The sequence below is a fragment of the Erinaceus europaeus genome, chromosome 2 (genome assembly GCF_950295315.1).
Source record: "Erinaceus europaeus chromosome 2, mEriEur2.1, whole genome shotgun sequence".
In the NCBI taxonomy this organism is placed as follows: domain Eukaryota; kingdom Metazoa; phylum Chordata; class Mammalia; order Eulipotyphla; family Erinaceidae; genus Erinaceus; species Erinaceus europaeus.
In genome coordinates this window covers 160283034-160298641 of record NC_080163.1, presented here as the reverse complement: position 1 = coordinate 160298641, position 15608 = coordinate 160283034, and the positions used below count along the sequence as shown (strand labels likewise).

General features: G+C 49.3%; 1 protein-coding gene across 5 annotated transcripts in view; it reads left to right on the top strand.

Moving 5' to 3' along the window:
- Positions 1–15608, top strand: part of ADCY7 (adenylate cyclase 7) — a 74133-nt gene that overhangs the window by 14511 nt on the left and 44014 nt on the right. The window contains exon 1 of one of the 5 annotated variants that reach the window (XM_060185579.1): positions 4428–4577. The exons of the other annotated variants lie outside the window; for them this stretch is intronic. The gene's annotated coding sequence lies outside the window, so the exon portion shown is untranslated. Of the gene's footprint in view, positions 1–4427; positions 4578–15608 lie in introns of those variants that run through there. 5 annotated transcript variants of the gene reach the window in all.

Genomic DNA, 15608 nt, shown 5'->3' with positions numbered 1-15608 from the left:
CCCCTGCAGGTGGGGGGCTGGGGGCTTGAACCAGGATCCTTTCGCTGGTCCTTGTGCTTCATGCCATATTAACCCTCTGCGCTACCACTGGACTTCCGCCCCCTGTCAGTTTCTCTCTGTCCTATCAAATAAAGAAAAGAGAAAAAAAAAAAAAAAAAACGGCTGCCAGGAGTGGTAGATTCATCGTGTAGTCACTGAGCACCAGTGATAACTGTGGTGGTGATTAAAAATTTTGAGAGGGTGCTGGGGAGACAGTATGATTGATGGTTATGCAAAAGACTCTCATATCTGAGGCTCTGAAGTCCCACGTTCAATCCCCAGTACCACCATATGCTGAGCAGTGCTCTGGTTTTTCTCTGTATGTCTCTCTCATTAAAGGATAAATAAAATATATTACAGTAATTTTAAACTCCCAATAAATAAAATATATAAAAGAAAAGAAAAAGACATGCCAGCACCCTCACCCCCACCCCAGCCAGCAGTCTGAAGAGGTGAAGGTGGAGGGGCTGGGTGTGGCTCCCCAAGTGTACAAAATCAATCTGGGAGAAGTTAAGTGAAGGAATCACAGGTGTTCTCTGTGGGAATCCCTCTCTAGTCCTCCCAGCTAGAGCCTGGAAGCACTGGGGAACCAGAATGGGCACAGGGGTGAGGGGTGTTGGCTAATCTGAAGCCACTTGCTGTGTTTCCCCAAGCGGGGTGAGTGACAGGCACTGGGGAGACTAAGGCCGCTCACTTCCCACCCTGTGTTCTCCTCAGGAAACCTGAGGGCAGGTCATTCTGGCAGCAGTGTCCTGGGTGCCTGGTGCAGGGGCCAGGTGGGTCTGATGGAAGAGGAGAGGGGGGATCCTTCGCAGCTTTTGGGCAGATGACTGATATGCAATGGAAGCTGATGATTTTTATGATTTCAGAATCTACACCTTGTGGTTTCCACAGGTTTTTGTGGCTCATCCAGGTATTGTGGGGAAAGACTGTACAAAAATATCAGAAGGGGGCCGGATAGTGGTGCACCAGGTTAAGCACACATAGTGTGAAACACAGGGACCTATGCAAGGATCCCTGTTCAAGTCTCCCGTTACCCACCTGCAGGGGGTTGCTTCACAAATGATGAAGCAGGTCTCTCTTTCTCTCCCCCTCCTTACCACCCCTCTCTTGTCAATTCCTCTCTGTCCTATCCAATAAAATGGAAAAAAAAAAAAAAAAGCCACCAGGAGCAGTGGATATATAATGCCAGCACCAAGCTCCAAGGAGGAAAAAAGAAAAAAAGATCACTTGAATAGGGCAGCTGCTTTGCCACGTGCAAAGGCCAGGTTCCAGTCCAGATTCTTAAACACTGGAGAAAACTCTGGTGCTAACCCTGCCCTCAGTCATTATCTTACATTTAGGAAAATAAGGGTTCTAAAGCCCCAGTTTCAGTCCCCAGCACAACCATAAACCAGAGCTGACTAGTGCAAACAAACAAAAAAAAAGTAAAAGTAAAATAAGGGGGCTGGGTGATGGCACAATCATTTGAACACAAATATTATCATGCACAGCATACACAAGGACCAGAGTTTGAGCTCCCTGCTCCCCGCCTGTACGGGGGGACACTTCATGAGGGGTGAAGCAGGTCTACAGGCCTCTTTCTCTCTCCATCTCTCTCTCTTCCCCCTCTCAATTTCTCTCTGTCCTATATAAATAGAAAGAAGAAAAAAATAGGGAAAAAAATACCCTTCCCTCACAGTTCTGATTAACATCCCAGAACTGACTCACTAGACCACTTTGAGGGCATATACATTGAGGACAGGGGTCAGGAGCTCACCTGGGAGGGCCTGAGATCTGTTTGCTTAGTGTGTAAATTTTTTTTTGTCCCCTGACCAACTCCCAGCTTTGTCTGACTCCTTACCAGCCCAGGGATGTAGCATTAGCAGGGGAGACAGATGCTGGTGAAGGAGGCTAGCAATATATATATATATATATATATATATATATATATATATCTCATAGAGAGGCCTGTAACATTGGGAAGGCTTCCTGGAAGAGGTAGCATTTGTACTAGGCTTAGGAGGGAGGAATATTTTTTATAAGCATTTTTCAAACACTATTTATTGGAGAGAGACAGCCAGAAGTCGAGAGGGAAGAGGGTGATAGAGAGGGAGAGAGACAAAGAGAGGCACCTACAGCCCTGCTTCACCACTCACAAAGCTTTCCCCCTGCAGTTGGGGACTAGGGGCTCGAACCTGGGTCTTTGTGCATTGTAACATGTGCACTACCACCCAGCTCCAGGAGGGAGGAACATTTTGACATTTCCAGATAGTGGGTAGTAGGCCCAAGCTATGGATCAGGAGAGAGAAAAGTTGGATGGGAGCGCTGTCAGAGTGGAGAGTGAATGGGGCCAGGCGTAGGGGTCAGGAAGAGGAGCCAGGGTCAGACTCTGGAGGTGGTGAAGGTCATTAGCTGGGGCAGGCACATGTGGCAGGGTACAGGATTTGGAGCTAAGAGACACCCTCTGCCTGGGCTCTCTGCTTTCACTGAGCACTTACTAAGGTTCCAGGGTTTGGGGGTACAGTGGGCCCTCAAGAGTTTCTGGCCATTGTCTCCTGAATGAAGAGCAAAAAAAAAAAAAAGCAGACTTGGGGAGGGCAGGCATGCAGACTTTCCTGGACTTTGTCCCCCCCCTTTCTTATCAGACAGTATCAGGACAAAAAGGTATGTGAGCAGGACCTCGTGTCACGTGCTCAGAGAGGGCTCCTTGGGGACCCATAGGAGGTATCTGCTCTCTGTTTCTCAGTCCTTCCTAGTCAGCTGCCTCACCCCCAAGCACCCCATTATCCCAATGTGGAGACTGAGGTCTGACAAAGCCAAAGAGAAACAAAGGTTTGATTCCTGTCTTCCTGGGATCCAGGAATGCCATATTTCTATTTTTTTTTTTTAAAGATTTTATTTATTGTGGTCCAGGAGGTGGCACAGTGAATAAAGCGTTGAACTCTCAAGCATGAGGTCCTGAGTTCAGTCCCTGGCAGCACATGTACCAGAGTGATATCTGATTCTTTCTATCTCTCTCTGTCTTCCTATCCCTCTCATTGGTAAATAAATAAATTAAAAATATTTTATTTATTTATGAGAAAGACAGGAAGAGAGAAAAAGAACGAGACATCACTCTGGCACATGTGCTGCCTGGGATGGAACTCAGGACCTCATGCTTGAGAGTCCGAAGCTTTAACACTGTGCCACCTCCCAGACTACCTGTTTTTTTTTTTGTTTGCTTGTTTGTTTGTTTTTTGTTTTTTTTACCAGAGCACTGCTCAGCTCTGGCTTATGGTGGTGCAGGGGATTGAACCTGGGACTCCAGATTGTCAGGCATGAAAGTGTCTTTGGATAACCATTATGCTGTCTGCACCCACCCTGGATTTTTTTTTGATACACACACACACACACACACACACACACACACACACACACACACACACACACACGTGCATATATTAGAGACAGAGAGAAATTGAGAGGAGAGGGCAGATAGAGAGGGAGAGAGACAGAGAGGCACCTGCAACACTGCTTCACTACTCATGAAGCTTTCCCCCTGTGGGTGGGGTGACTGGGGTCTTGAACAGGTGTTCTGTGCATGGTAACACAGATGTGCCCTGCTCTCTGACTTTTTAAAAAAAATGTGGTGGTTGGAGGTGGGGAGACAGTATAAGACTAAGCACTGATCAGCTTTGAACCTGGGTAACCTTTGGGCTGTCAGGCATGTGAGTTCTGTGCTCTAACAGGCTGAGCTATTCACTAGAGAGAGACCAGAACATTAATCTGGCATATATGATGCCAGGGCTGGAAGTCAGGATCTTGTGCTTGTAAGTCCAGTGTTCTACCCTTGAGTTATACCTGGGCCATTTTGGAATTGGAACTCCAAGCGTGGGCTGTGTCTTTGCTGGGATGCTAGCACAGGGGCAGCTGGGAAATGGAGAGGCAGCAGGTTGGCCAGGAAGACCTTTGACCTCCCAGGCCCTGTCAGGACTCTCTTGGGCCCCTCTCAGAAATGGGAGAGGTTCTGTTTGTACATGGGTGGGGAAACTGAGGCCCTGGCCTGTTTGTGAATGGCAGAGCTGGTGGGAGGCTCTGTGCCAAGCTACACTGGCCTCCCCTTGCTAATTAAGGATGCATTTACTCCCTGCCTCCAGCAGCCTGGAGACTTCTAATGGAAGCTTTGGGTGCTTGTTTTATTTTGCTTGAAATGAAAAAAAAATTGTTCCAGCTGAAAGTGTCCAATTTCCATGAAGTCATAGGAGCCAGGATTCTGGCCTAGCACCTCCCCCACTCCTGTTGAGGACTCCACTGCAGCGGGGATCAGGGGTCCCTGTGCACCCTGGGAGGCGCTGCTGGGCTGAAGGTTCAGGGCTGGGTTGTCTACTGCCGCCACCACCACTGGAGCAGGAAGTTGTGGGTCCCTGAGGTGACTCACTCTCATTAGGTAGTTGAGAGAAGGCGCCTCCACATGTGTGAGCCTGGACCCTGCCCGAGACGGGCAGGCCAGGGCCCCACCATCTCCCAGTAGGCTTGGACCCCGATCTGCTTGCCAAGGGGCCCTGCAGGACAGTCAGGTAAGGCGGGGTACACAGCTGGGGCACCCTCTGCTCTAGAAGCCTGTGCCTGTGGGATGGGGCTGGGGGCAGGGCCCCCCAGCAGGTGGACCTGGCCTGGGAGTGGATGGACGGGTCTGAGCTGGTGGCTGGGAGCCTCTCTAAATGCCCTGGACAGACAGCTGGGTGCTGTGGCTGTTGGGTAAAGCACCAGAAACTACTTGTTACCGGTGGCGCCTCCCAGCCTGGCAAGAAAGCACCGTTATTACTGTGGCCGTGTGCCTGGCTTGTTCCGCAGACTCTCAGCAGCCCCCAGTTCTCCTCCAGGCAGTACTCTTACATAGTGCTTTTCTCAGTGAAAGTAGAAACGGCATGTGAACTTACTTTGTGAGATCAAAAATAAATAAATGAATAAATCAAACAAGAAAGCAAGATTCTGAAATACTGGAAGTACTCTGTGGCTGACAGAGAAGTAAAATGCCTCAGGGAAATGGAACCCCTTTTCCTTTCCTTTAGCCCCTCCCACCCCAAGGCCCCGGGGACAGTGGGGACCAATGGGTGTGGATCCTTCCGGAACTTTCTATGTGTTCAAGTAATCACATGTACACAGAGGCAGGTGAAGCAGGTGCCCCTTTTCTGTGTCACCACACAGGGTTCAGGACAGCTGCAACCTTCCTTCTTGACCTATAGGGCCAGAGGGAGGGGTCTCTGTGTGACAGGCCTCTGGCCCCAGGGTCCCTAGGCTGCCTGCAGGGCATGAGATCCTGGGTTGTCCTGGTCCTCCTGGCCACAGAGCCACAAACATGCAGGTGAAGGATATTGTGGTGACCAGCCTTCCTCAGAATATGGGCTCTGCCTCACTGAGAAGCCTTGGGATGTTTTAGTCTGTTTGGGGATGAACATGTTTTTATTAAATTAAATTAATTTATTTGCCTCCAGGGTTATTTCTGGGGCTCAGTGCCTGCACCATGAATCCACTGCTCTTGGAGGCTATTTTTTTATATTTATTTATTTTCTCTTTTGTTGCCCTTGTTGTTTTAACATTGTTGTGATTATTGATGTCGTTGTTGGTGTATAGGACAGAGAGAAATGAAGAGAGGAGAGAAAGACAGAGGGGGAGAGAAAGACAGACACCTGCAGACCGGTTTCACTGCCTGTGAAGCGACTCCTCTGCAGGTGGGGATCTGGGGGCTTGAATCAGGGTCCTTACACTGGTCTTTGTGCTTTGTACCATGTGCGCTTAACCTGCTGCGCCACCTCCCAACTACCTGGAGGCTATTTTTTTCACTTTTGTTGCCCTTGTTGTTTTACCATTGTTGTGGTTATTATTATTACTATTATTAATATCGTTGTTGGATAAGACAGAGAGAAATGGAGAGAGGAGGGGAAGACAGAGGGGGAGAGAAAGACACCTGCAGACCTGCTTCACTGCCTGTGAAATGAAGTGACCCCCCTGCAGGTGGGGAGCTGGGGGCTCGAACTGGGATCCTTACGCTGGTCCTTACGCTTTGCACCATGTGCACTTAACCCATTATGCTACCGCCTGACCCCCCATGTTTTTATTTTTAAATAACATTTTATTTATTTTAATGAGAGAAATTCAGAGAGAAAGTTATAGTGTGAGAAAAAGAGAGGGAGTGGGAGGTACACCAGACCACTGCTCAACTCTGGTTTATAATGGTGCTGAGGATTGAACCTGGGAGTATAGAGCCTCAGGGATGAAAGTCTTTTGCATAACCATTATGCTATCTCCCCAGCCTGGGATGAACATGTTTAGATGTGTTAAGTGCATGTCCTATTATAATTTATTAAAAAAAAAACTTTAGTAGGAAATTGAATCTGTGACCAGTAAGTAAGTTCTTGCCCAGGGACAAAGCTTAAAGATAGTGAAATAGGGGGGCTGAGTGGTGGCATATCTAGTTGAGCACACATGTTATAATGCACAAGGACCAGGGTTCAAGCCCCGGTCCCTATCTGCAGGGGAAAGCTTTGCAAGTGGTGAAGCAGTGTTCTCTCTCTCTCTCTCTCTCTCTCTCTCTCATCCCCTTCTTTCTTCACTTCTGGCTGTCTCTATCTAATAAATAAATATAGATAATAATAATACTAATAAATATTAAAATGGAAAATGACTGGAGAGGAAGTGTGATGTGATTGGCACTACAGGAAGTGCAGGCCTCTGCTGAGGGTGGAAGTCTAGGAAGGCCTTTCCTGAGTGTCCCTCATTTCTGTTGGGGCTCCTCACTCCTTGAAGGGCCCTGGGCTTCCTAGGGTTTTCCTGTGTGAAGTATGGTGTGGGAGGAAGAATGTTCTCAGATTGTTCTAGACACAGTGGCTCTCAGAAGGGAACTCTGTGGGGAGAGTCTCTGATGGTATCATATTGACGTGAAACTACTGCTTCTGGGTTGCCATTTCCTAGTGAGTTGGGTTTGAGGGGCGGTCTCTCAGGTTTGGGGGGCTAGTCTGTGAGTGGTGGTCTCTCAGGGCTAGGCTGTGTGAAGGGTAGCCCCTCATGCCTGGGCAGGGGGTGAGCTGTAAGGGGCAGTTTCTCAGGGTCAGGGATTGGGCTGTGTAAGGGGTTGTTCTCTCCCTGCAGGGGATTGGGCTGTGAGAGGTATTCTCTCAGGGCTGGGGTCGGATGGCCTCTCAGGGCCGGGGATCAGGATTGTAAGGGATGGCCTCAGGACTTGGGGGGTGTCTTGGCTGTGTGAGGAGTAGTCTTTCAGGACTGTGAGCAGATCTCCCAGTGGGGCAGGAGTTTGTGTAGAGTTTGGCAGTGAGATTGGGATGGGCAGGAGTGGAACTTCTGGCAGGTACTTCTCAAGACAAGACAAAGATTCAATTTGATGGAGCTTTTGTGAATGTGCACCCTCCCCCCCACACACCCCTTTATAGTTTGTAACAGCTAAACCCATTCTGGCCTCTTGGATAGGTGTCAGCAACCTCTAGTGTCAGAGTTGGAGACAGAGACTCAGAGAGATACTGTTCTGTCTTGAGAGTGCAGGGGGAGCTAGAGAAGGAGAGACACAGAGAGACACCTCCAGCCCTGCTTCACCACTTGTGAAGCTTTGCCCCTGCAGGTAGAGACTGGGGGCTTGAATCTGGATCCTTGTGCATTGTAATATGTGTGCTCATCCAGGTGTGCCACCACCTGGACCTCTTTCTCTATCTCCCTTTCCTTTTCAATCTCTCTCTATCCTATCAAATAAGATAGAAAGAAAGAAAGGAAAGAAGGGAGGAAGGAAGGAAGAAAGAGAAGAAGAGGGCTAGCGAGACAGTATAATAGTTCTGTGAAAGTCTTTTATGCCTGAGGCTCTGAGGTCCCAAGTTCAATCCCCAGCGCCATCATAAGCCAGAGCTGAGCAGTGTTCTGATCTCTCTGTGTATCTTTCTGTCTCTCTCATGAAAATAAATAAAATCTTAACACAAACAAAAAGATTTAAAAAAGAAGAGGAAGAAAAATGGCTGCTGGGAATGGTGGATTTGTTGTGCTAGCATGGAGCTCCAGTGATAGCCCTGGTGGCAATTAAAAAAAAAAAAAAAACTCCCCAGGCATGTGAGTAACAGGCTGAGGCTGAGAGGTTGCTGGGCAATCAGCAGAGCCTTCTCTCGGTCTGTCTGTGCAGGGCCCCCACTCCCCATCAGTGGTGCCCCCCCCTTCCCAATGACATCTTTTATGTTATTTATTTATTTATTTATTTATTTATTTATTTATTTATTATTATGCCTCCAGGGTTATTGCTAGGGCTCAGTGCCTGCACCATGAATCCACTGTTCCTGGAGGCTATTTTTTCCCCTCATGTTGCCCTTGTTGTTTATTGTTGCTGTTATCATTATTGCTGTTGGATAGGACAGAGAGAAATCAAGAGAGGAGGGGAAGACAGAGAGGGGGAGAGAAAGACAGACACTTGCAGACCTGTTTCAACGCCTGTGAAGCGACTCCCCTGCAGGTGGGAAGCCGGGGCTCAAACCGGGATCCTTACGCTGGTCCTTGCGCTTCACACCATGTACGCTTAACCCACTGCACCACTGCCTGGTATCCCCCAGTGACATCTTGCTTGCAACATCTACTCCTTATCTGCTACCCCTAGGCTCCTTCTGCCTGTGCAGGGGTTGAGGGTGGCTGCAGACAAGAGAACGCTGACCATCATGGGTGCTGAAGGATGCAGGCACTCTAAATAATGTAGGGTGGCAAGGGGTCCTCCCAACAGCCCTGGCAGCCAGCCTGACCTGCCCATGCTATGGAGGTTCCCCACCGCCCACGGCATATTCGGGAGCCCTGCTTATCTCCTGCACCCCCTTAACCTTTGCAGGGCAGGGTGGGGTGGTGAGCCTCGGCCAGAGGTAGGCTCATGTCTTCTTTGGCCCCTTGTCTGGGTGCCTGCTGGGACAGCCTTGACCCTGTCCTCTGTCACTGTCTAGGGCACATCTCTTTGGGATGTCCCTCCAGGGTCTGGAGAAGAGACCTGTAGGATCCCTACATCCTTCAGGACACATGATGGTTAGTGTTCTCTTGTCTGCTAACACGCTGAACCTCTGCTGTGGGCTTCTTTTTTAAAGATTTTATTTATTTATTCATTTTCCCTATTTGTTACCCTTGTTTTATTGTTGTAGTTATTATTGTTGTTGTTATTGATGTCGTCGTTGTTGGATAGGACAGAGAGAAATGGAGAGAGAGAGAAGACAGAGAGAGGGAAAGATAAGACACCTGCAGACCTGCTTCACTGCCTGTGAAGCGACTCCCCTGCAGGTGGGGAGCCGGGGGCTTGAACCCGGATCATTATGCCAGTCCTTGCGCCACATGCGCTTAACCTGCTGCGCTACCGCTTGACTCCCTGCTCTGGGCTTCTATCCTCCCACCCTTCTCTCCAGTCCTGCCTCTGGGCATCTCATGCACCCTGGGTCCTGAAGGGTCAGTACACTGACTTCTGCACTCTGCCCTCCAGGCCTCTCTGCTGGGAGTGCTCTGCTTCCCTTTTGCTTTCTTTCACCCCTTTTGCTTTGCATTGCTCTGTGAGGACTTCCCCTTCAGGGTCCTTGCATTCTGGGAGACTGGGGACACTGGGTCTCCTGAGTGTCTGCTCCTGAGCCATCCACTTTGCCAGCTTTCCTGATTTTGCCTTTATGCAAAGAAGCAATTTTGAGGTATTTCTTGTAAAAACTCAGTTCTCAGCCAGGTTCCCTGGCCTCCTGGTCTCAGCTGGAAGTGAGGGGTGAGGGATGGAGGGAGGTTGCCCTTGACTGAGGGAGGAGCTTGGTCAGGCTCCTTGGGGATGGCAGCATGGCTTCTGGGCACTGCGCACCCCCTTCAGAAGAAGGGGGTGCATGCAGTAAGTGGTGCCTCTGCCCGAGTCTTGGGACTCACAGTATGTGGGTGGGGATCTCTCTGTCTTTAGGAGCTAGACCCTCTGAAACTTTTCCTGCCTCCTGGCTCAGTCTCACTCTCTTAGCTACACGGAGTCTGGCTCACTGACAGCCAAGCAGAGAGAGACCCAGGATCCTGAAAGACAGCTGCTGTCTGCACAGATGGGAAAACTGAGGCCCAGAAGGTTTAAAAGCCCGAGCAGAGCTATTTTGGAGGTTCCCTTCCCTGGCCTCACTTAGTGTGGGTGTGTGGGAGGATGTGGACTTTAGGCCTCCCCATTTCTGCAGGAGGCGGGGATTTCTCCTTCCCTGCTCTGCCCCCTCCACCACCTGCTTCTGTCCACCACCTGGCTGGGGAGAAGCAGCTCTTTGAAGTCTTCCGGGGTCTTTGCTTTTGGTGTGTTTCTGATGTGGATTGTCCTCTTTTGAAACACCCAGCCTTCCTGGAGCCACCCCTCCACCTACCTACTTGCCCTTGTCCCTAAGGAAGGGGGTGGCTTAGTGCTAGGCAGAGCCTGGAGTAGGGGGTTCTTGGCAGGAGAGCAAGGAAAGAAAAGCTACTGGGGGTGTCTCACTTGGTTAAGCACACATATTACAGTGTGCAGGGTCCTGGGTTCAAGCTCCTAGTCTTTAGGGAGGGAAAGCTTCACGAGCGGTTAAGTAGAGAGCTGTCTCTCTCCTTCTCTGTCTACCCCTCTCAATTTCTTTCTGTCATAAATAAATTTATCCAATCATAAATACATTTTTAAAAATTCAAAAAGGAGCTACTTTTTTTTGGGTGGGTGGGGGGCTGGCAGAAAGTGAGGCTGAGGCCCCTCAGACATGTCCCCTATCAGGGCCTGTTAATGGGGTTTCTTTGACTGCACACCCCATGTATGTTGTGGTGACCTCATTGTGGTGGCAGTCATGATATGCAAACCATGGAATACCATTACAAGTCCATTCTCTCTCTCTTTCTCCCTTCTTTCCTTCCTTCCTTCTTCCTTCCTTTCTTTCATTGTCTCTGGGATAATTGCTGAGACTCAGCGTCAGTACTATGAATCCACTGTTCCCAGTAGCCATTTTTTTTCCTTTTTATGTTTTTCTTTTTTTCTATTTTATATGATAGTATTGAGAGACATTGAAAGGGGAGAGGAGATAGAGAGCCAGCGAGAGAGAGAGACACCTGCGGACCTGCTTCACTGCTCATGAAGCATCCCCCCTGCAGGTTGGAGCAGGGTCTCAAGCCTGGATCCCTGCACATGGTATCATGTGCACTCAACTGTGCACATGAAGCTGAGGCCCAGAGAGGGTAGTTAACCTGTACCAGGCCATACAGCTCCGCTGATGTGGAGCTGAGGTTCTCTTGTGTGTGGTCTTGGACCCAGTGCTCTTAACCATGAAACTTTCCTGCCTTGCTCACTGCTCTGCCTGTTTCTTCCTCATGCAGTTCACTAGTTACCTGCCTCTTCTTGCCTCACCACAAAGGACCCACACCTGCACCCGTCTTGTTTGTTTCCATCTCAGCATCTTGCCTGGTACCTGGTGTGGGCCAGGAGCCCACTGAATGCTGGTTGGTGGAAGTAGAGGTATATGTGTGTGGGGTAAGCTGTCCCCCCCACACACACACACACTCACAGGGCCTGCTTCCCTGTGAGACAGCACGGTGGGAGTGGTTTTTATCTCTGTCACTGTGGTCAGAAGCTGAGTTCTGAAAGGTGCTGAGCTGGTAGGGCTCTTGGAGGAGGAGGAAGAAGATGGCAGGACAGGGCCAGCTCTGGCCAGTTGTTTGCTCATCATATGGAGGGAGGACTATGAGGGAGTCCCACATATCAGAGTGTCAGATCCTAGAAGCTGGGCAGCCACAGGCCAAGTGTCCTCTGTTGCTGGGGAGGTGGTGGGGGAAACTGAGACAGGCACTGAGGCCAGATTGGGAGATTAGACCAGCAGTAAGACAGCATAATAGCTATGTCAAATACCTTTTTTTAATGTAGTGATTTAATAATGGTTTATTAGATCCTAAATTACAGGGGACATAGTTCACACCGCACCCACCAACATAGCATTGTGTGCCCCTGCCCCCACTCTTCTTGGATGACCACCAAAGCTGTCACAAAGTCTTAGAGATGGTTTGGCTTTTTTTGTACTTTCTCCTCCTCCTCCTCTCCTTCCTCCTTCTCTCCCTGCCCCTTTCCTCTTCCTTCATAAGTTCATGTGTTTTAATTCTTCATATTGTACATAGGAGCAAAACCATCCTGTCAGAAAAAGGCAGGCCATTTGGTAACATATGTAAACAATAGCAATAAAAGACCTTGAACACAAAAAACTGAAGGATAACATTCCTTGACTTTACCTTTGCCCTCCTCCCATCATTTTTTTTTTTTGTGCAAAGATAGGGGATGAGAGAAAGTATGATCATTAATGTGCAAATGACTTTCATGCCTGCAGCTCTGAGCTCCCAGGTTCAATCCCCATCATTACCCTAAACCAGAGCTGAATAATACTATAGTGCTTTGGTTAAAAAACAAAAACAAACAAACAAAAAAACAAAGGCGGGCTCCAGCAGGCCTCTTGGAGGAAGTGACAGCTGAGCCTGGCTCTGAAAGGCAGGCAGGCAGGCAGGCAGGCAGGCAGGAGTTTGCCAGATAGAGGGGATCTGGGAGTGCTAGAGTCAACTGTGTTTTGATTCTGGTGAGGCTTGGGGTGGGGCTTGTTTGGGGAACTGAAATTAAGTCATATCTTGAAGTCATGAAGATCTCTGGAAGCTCCGGAAGAGACTTTGGCCAGGGCTGGACTTGGTGTTCCTAGGGGTTGCAGACAGGTGTGGAGACCCCTGAGGACAATCCCTGGAGTGGGCAGCAGGGTTAGGTGTGGGGGAGCATGATGGAACTGCTTGGACAGAGACTCTTATTTATTTACTTGCTTTTTTATTGCACAGAGACAGAGAACTGGAGAGGGGAGTATGAGATGGAGAGGGAGAGAGAAGGAAAGATACCTGCTGTACTGCTTCTCTGTTTGCAAAGCTTTCCCCTTGTAGGTGGGGAGCAGGGGCTTGAACCCAGGCCCTTGTATATGGTAATGTGTGCACTCAGCAATTCCTGAACCGAGACTCTGACAGTGACTTCCCATATCCAGCCTGGCACAGAAAAGCAAGAATTTATGGTGGTCTGGGATGTGGCACAGTGGATAAAGCACTGGATTCTCAACCATAAGGTTTTGAGTTCAATCCCTGGCAACACATGTACCAGAGTGATGTCTGGTTCTTTCTCTCATTCCTATCTTGCTCATGAATAAATAAATAAATTCTTTAAAAAAATAATAATAAAATAATTTATGGAAGGAGCTGTGGGCCAGGAGCTTGCTATGAAGGATGGGCGTCTTGTGTACATGTGGAGAGAGACCCAGCCCCCTGTGGGTACAGCTCTGGAAACCAGGCTGTGGTTTGGTGGGGGCAGGTTGGCTGGGCTGCCCCCCTGGTGGGGGCTCTTCTGGGCTCCTGACTAGACTGCCCCAGAAAGCGTCTCTCCTCGTGGGCTTTAATGACCTCACTTAGGCTTTTAGGAGACCTTGGGGCATGGGATCTCAGCCACTTGAATCAGTGCTGAGCAAATTGGGGGCCCCTGGCCCAGGCAGCAGCTCTGGGGGCCAGATTTAAGAGTGATACCAAGCTGGGCTCTGTGGCTGGTGGCTGGCAGGAGAGGCCATGACCTGCTGGCTTCTGGGCTGGGGAGGTCTTACTACTGGCTCCCCCATCACCCCCCCACCTTTTCTCCTGGTCTCCATGGGAAGGGACTTCATAGACCCTGGAGGAGGGATCAGCCCCAGGGAGAAGCAGATTTCAGATTCCAAGTCTCCTCACATGTCATCTTTATCAGCTGGGGAAACTGAGGCAGGTAGGCTCCTATACTTGCAGAGCAAAGGTGGGAAGGATGATAGAGGACCTTTTTTTTAAAAAAAAATTATTCCCTTTTGTTGCCCTTGTTGTAGTTATTATTGTTGTTATTGATGTTTTTGTTGGATAGAACAGAAGTGGAGAGAGGAGGGAAAGACAGAGGGGGAGAGAAAGATAGACACCTGCAGACCTGCTTCACCACCTGTGAAGCAACTCCCCTGCAGGTGAGGAGCGGGGGGATTGAACCGTGATTCTCAAGCTGGTCCTTGCCCTTTGTGCCATGTGCGCTTAACCCATTGCGCTACCACCCAACTCCTGATAGAGGGCCTTTTTGTGTTTGGTGTTCATGTATATATATATTTTTTCATTTTTTGGTGGTTTAATGGTTTACAGCACAGTAGTCTACACAAGGGTACAGTTTCCCAGCTCTGTGTGATGGGAAATAGAACCCCAGATCCCCTCTACCCTCAACCCCCTTCTTTCACTCCTCCCCCCAGAGTTTATTGCTTTGGTGTAGTACACCACCCCCAGTCCAGGTTTGTTTGTTTCTTTCTCGATTTTTTCAGTACTTAATTTTTCTGATATTGTGTAGGACAGAGAGAAATTAAAAAGGAAGTGGGAAATAGAGGGGGGAGAGAGAGGTTTGTAGCACAGCTTCACTGATCACGAAGCTTCCCCTTACAGGTGGGGGTTGGGGACTTGAACCCAAGTCCTAGCAAATTATATGTACTCAACTAGGAGTGCCATCACCCCCTCCAAGTTTCACCAGTCCAAGTTTCACCCTGTGTTTTTCCTTTCTGTCCCCGTCTCCCAAGTTCCACCTACAAGTGAGGTCATCAGGTACTCATCCCTCCGAAAGAATAGTGCTAGATGGGATGAGTCAGGAAGAGAGGGATGAATCCCTGGCTGGTCTTCTAGTTCTTTTTTGGTGGATCCTGCCCAGGGTAGAATGGCCTCCCCTCCCAGAACACAGCCACAGGCAGGGGCCGTGTGTGCCTCAAACTGGCCCCTGGAACACCACCAGCAGGGACACGGGAAGGTCCTCCCACGCCACTCTGTGTGCCCACACCCCACCCCTCCCGCCCCCCAGAAGGGCCAAGTAGAAGAGGGAACACAGCCCCTTGATTGGGGTTGGGGGTGAGGGTGTGGGGAGAAGTGCCCTGTCTAGGCTCAGCTACTTGTGGGAACCCTGGAGACTCGAGTCAGCATTTCCTTGAGGACTCTTAGAGTCTCAAGAACCAGAAAGACTGTGTAGCTGTCTGGCTCTGGAGAGCAGGAGGAGGAGAATGTCAAAGCCTTTGCTCCCTCTGACATAGTGTGGGCCCTGCTTCTCAGGGAGCCTGTTGGGTAGAGTGGGCCCCCAGAAACATACACTGGGGGGCAGCAGGTTTGGCTTAGAGCCCTGAATGTAGAGGTCTCCCACTTCCATCCTTGGAAATAGAGTAAGAGTAGCCCCAGCCTGGTGGGGTACCAGGATGGTAGGGCCTTTCGGGCTTCCTCAGGAAAGAGGGGCTGAGGGCAAGATGCCTGTGGGGCTGGTTTCTTTTTTTTTTTTTTTTTTAATTTATTTCTTTATTGGGGAATTAATGTTTTACATTCAACAGTAAATACAATAGTTTGTACATGCATAACATTCCCCAGTTTCCCATTTAACAATACAACCCCCACTATGTCATTTATGGACCTGTATTCTCCCCACCCACCCCAGAGTCTTTTATTTTGGTGCGATATGCCAGTTACATTTCAGGTTCTACTTGTGTTTTCTTTTCTGATCTTGTTTTTCAACTTCTGCCTGAGAGTGAGATCATCCCATATTCATC